Genomic DNA, 4231 nt, shown 5'->3' on the forward strand with positions numbered 1-4231 from the left:
GAAAACACTAGTCTGAATTCAGTAGTGCTTTTAAATGAATTTGTTGTGCTAAAAACCATTCATGTACATATTAATGAATATTGCATGTATATTTATTAAATCCCAACTAATGCCCTGTGCATTAATGTATTTTTGAGGTCTGTGACTTAACTTTAGGATTCATTATACTTCATTAAGAGTATCAAGACCCAGGTTCTGTTCCTGGAACTAATGCTGCAAGCAGAGTTTTAGTAGCTTCACATCTGAGTGACTTATCTTTCTTCATCTGTAAATAGAGTAAGGCAGTTAGACTAAATTAATGTTTATCCAAGTTTTTTTCCTGAAGTTTCTCACCTGCTTCACCTGGGATGCTTATTGAAACTTGAAATTTTCTGGGGCACTTGGGTGGCTCCACTGGTTAAACATCCAACTCTTGGTGTCAGCTCAGGTCATGATCTTAAGGTTCATGAGTTTGAGCCCCTCAGGGGGGCTCTACACTGACAGCATGGAGCCTGCTTGGGATTCTATCTGTGTCTCTCCCTCTCTGCCCCTCCCCTGCTCTGTCTCTCTCTCAAAATAAATCAACTTTAAAAAAATATATAATTTTCTGGAAGCAACCCAGAATTCAGTCTGGAATCTCTGGGGAAGAGAGCCAGAACACTTCACTTGTAGTAAGTTTCCCCAGTGACACCAAAGCATAGTAACATGTGAGAACCACTTGTTCCAGATCGAACGAATAGCATAAACTGTCTTTGACATCATATAAAAACAAGGACAGAGAAACCACCTCTATCCATCTCAATTGAACTATGCAAACAAGGTAAATTCAACAATTTGGCCCAAATGAGTTAGGTCACCTTCATCATACTTCATAATAGACAACTGAGTCATAAAACAGAGATAAAAGGACAGTGGTGAAAGGGGCCCCAAATTTTGAGTCAAGAAGACTGGGGTCAAATCCTGCCTCAGTTAGGTTCCAACTTTCTTCCTCTCTTAAACTCTGAGCTTGCAGTTCTTCATCTGTCAAGCATGTACGATGATAGCAATGCCTGTATCTTCAACAGTATTATTGCAAAAGTTTCTACAAAGAGAGAGGTGAGGTGATCTGGTAGGAGGTGCAGGATTAAGATAGGGTATTGATCTTGAAACTTTGTTTGCCTGGCAAGATCCATTTCAATGGCTTTGGCAAAAATGGGGGGCGGGAACAGATGGAGACTACTACCACTTCTCATGATTATTATGAGGATTAATAAGAAAATATGGATTTTACATAGCAGAGTGCCTGACATATAAAAAAAAAATCAATGCATAACTGTTGTCATTATTAAGTTGAAGAAAATGAAATTGCTGGTATTCTACTCTTTTTGACTTTCAAAAATGGCAATTCCATTCAGTTTTGACGTGATATAATATTGAAATCCCAGTATGACACAATCAGTCCGTTTCTCCCAAATTATTCATATCTTTTTTAAGAAAAAGTGATAGAGGTAATACTGACTAAATAATGATTTTTTTCTTTTATACCATTTTTTTTCTTTTAATGAAAATTAAAAAGGCTTCACCTCAAGTCACACTACAATCATTTTTCTGAGTAATGATATGATAAAAAGTTAGGCAGCAGGTGGGAGTTTTAATAGAAAACACCCAGGAGGAAGTCAGATGAGGGATTTTTATGCCTTGTTCTAACTATTATTATAACAGGCTGTCCTTCTTGTAGAGCACACCCTGTTTCAGTGACTTTAATTATGACCCGAAACTCTCCTTATCAGATGTTAATGTGGCTCATAGACTCCATTCGGTGCTTAAAAAGTCACAGAATCTCTGCCTGTTGGTAATGGATGGCTCTGTATTTCCTTCCCTCACAGGCCATCTTATAAACAAGAACTAGTCATAGGGGGTGTAAAAATAATTAATGGACTTAACTGAGCTATTAATACTATGTTATTAACCAGATGAGATATCAATCTATTTTAATTTGCTAATTCCACATTCATGTTTTACCTAATAGCTAAAACGATGAATAAATCATTTTGACTCTCATATGTTTATATTTTATGTTACTAAATTTTGTGGGTATGTCTTGATTGAAATTTATTTTCTTTAAGTTCTCATAGAATACCTGGACAGCTTTCTAAATGGAACAATGGAAAGCTACAATTTCCCAGGTGATAACTACTGACAAAAAACGTTTCACCCAGCAAATATAACATGTGCCACTGCCTGAGTCCACATACTCGGAATATCACATAAAAACAGGAGAACTGGGGCATCTGGGTGGCTCAGTTGGCTGAGCGTCCAACTCTTGATTTCAACTCAGGTCATGATCCCAGTTTGTAGGTTTGAGCCCTGTATCAACCTCCACTATAGAGCCTCCTTGAGATTCTCTCTCTCCCTCTCTGCCCCTCCTCTGCATGCATGTGATCTCTGGTTCTCTCTCTCAAAATGAATAAAGTTAAAAAAAAAAAGAATAGGAGAATAACAGAAAAATATAATGTTAAATACTGTATTTGAACCCCAGAATCACAAAGAATCCAGGTTTGGCTAACAACATCTACAATAATTACTGCTGGTTGATAATGACCCATTAATTCAAGCCTTCTATCTATTAGGTGATAGAAGAAAGCACAGAAGTATTGTTTTAAATATTATTAAAATATATTGATATTTTATTAAAATATATTAAATATTAAAATATTAAAAATAGATTTGGTGAGGGTTTTCTTGTATCTTTCATGACTATTTTGTTTTTGTTTAGTCGAAAGATGAAGATGGGCACCTGTGTGGCTCAGTCAGTTAAGCGTCTGACTTTGGCTCAGGTTGTGATGTCACAGTTCATGAGTTTGAGCCCTGCATTGGGCTCAATGCTGACAGCTCAGAGCCTGGAGCCTGCTGCATATTCTATGTCTCCCTTTCTTTCTTCCTTCCCCTCCCCTGCTCACAGTCTCTTTCTCAAAATAAACGTTAAAAAATTATTAAAAAAAAAAAAAGATGAAGAGAAGACAGATTATTTTCTTTACCTGAATTTCTCTGTACCTCTATCCCTGACTTGATCCCAGGGTCAGCTCTTAGGAACCCCTATGAGATTCTATTTTCGTGTCTCAATGAATAACGTTAAGTCAGGAGAGAATGCTGAACTTAGAACTAAGGAAGTGAACTTGAGACAGTAATTGGAGCTCTTCAATTTTCTTTGATTTGATTCAGCTCGACATATCTAAGCCATGTGATGTGAAGAAAATGGAGAAAACAAACAAAAATCACCTCCGTTCCAGTTCTGGTTCAGCTTCTGACAGAAGGCCAGGAAACTGAGAAAGAACCAACCCTAAGAAGGATGAGAGAAGCACAGTCCACCAGGCTAACACTGAGCAGCAAACTTAAAGACCACAAAGTGGAAATTCAGACTGAGGTCTTGTAGAGGGCATAGGGCATGGGTTTGTCATTAATAAAACAGTAAAGACCCAGGAGACTAGAGCAGCAGTTTGGTAAACTACATGCAGAGGGGCCAAATTCAGCCACACATATTTGAGTTGTTTGGGTTTGGGTTTGTGTGTGTGTGTGTGTGTGTGTGTGTGTGTGTGTTTGAGCCCTACTGAGGTATAATTGACAAATAAAATCTTAAGTTGTTTAAAAGCAGGAAATTCCATGATTTGATTTACGTACACATTGTGAAAGAAGCCCTGCCATTGGGTTAAACAATACATCCATCATCAGTCACATTTGCCCTTTTTATGAGAACACTTGAGTTTTACTCTCTTGACAGATTCCAACTATACAATACGGCATTGTCACCATGTTACATACTAAATCCTCAGACCTTAGTTATTATAGAAAGTTTGTAGCCATTTACCAGCCTCTATTTCCCTCACCCGGCCCCTTGCAACCACCTTTCTATCCACTTCTGTGAGTTTGCTATATTTTTTCGATTCCACTGTTAGTCGGCAACCTCTCTGGGGGCTCCCCAGGTGTCATTGGCCCCCATAAGTGGAAAGCAGGGAGAGGCCAAAGAAACAGGCAGGCCACTCCCAATTGGTAGACAGCTGGTTTAGTAAGCACTGGAACTTATGAGCCTTGCCTTGCACAGCCACAAAAATGAGACCGCCACACCTGGCTGACAAATTTTAAAGTTTATATAGAAGCCTTACCTGAGTTCAGTCACATGTCCGTCCAAAGAGCCTCAACACCACATCACTATCTCAAGGCTGTGTCCTTAGGGCAGCATCTGGGAGAGGAGAAGGCAAGGGAAACCCACACCCCC

At 38.7% G+C, this 4231-nt stretch overlaps 1 long non-coding RNA gene across 1 annotated transcript; it reads left to right on the top strand.

Annotated features, from left to right (window-relative positions):
* Window positions 1–932: 932 nt before the first annotated feature.
* On the top strand, window positions 933–3440 carry LOC147578421 (uncharacterized). The gene is made up of 2 exons (XR_015254268.1): window positions 933–1074; window positions 3181–3440. It is a non-coding gene; the product is annotated as an uncharacterized LOC147578421 (long non-coding RNA).
* The last annotated feature ends 791 nt before the right edge of the window (window positions 3441–4231 follow it).

The sequence above is a fragment of the Puma concolor genome, chromosome C1 (assembly GCF_028749965.1).
Source record: "Puma concolor isolate L17-30 chromosome C1, mPumCon1.1.hap2, whole genome shotgun sequence".
Classification (NCBI taxonomy): Eukaryota; Metazoa; Chordata; class Mammalia; order Carnivora; family Felidae; genus Puma; species Puma concolor.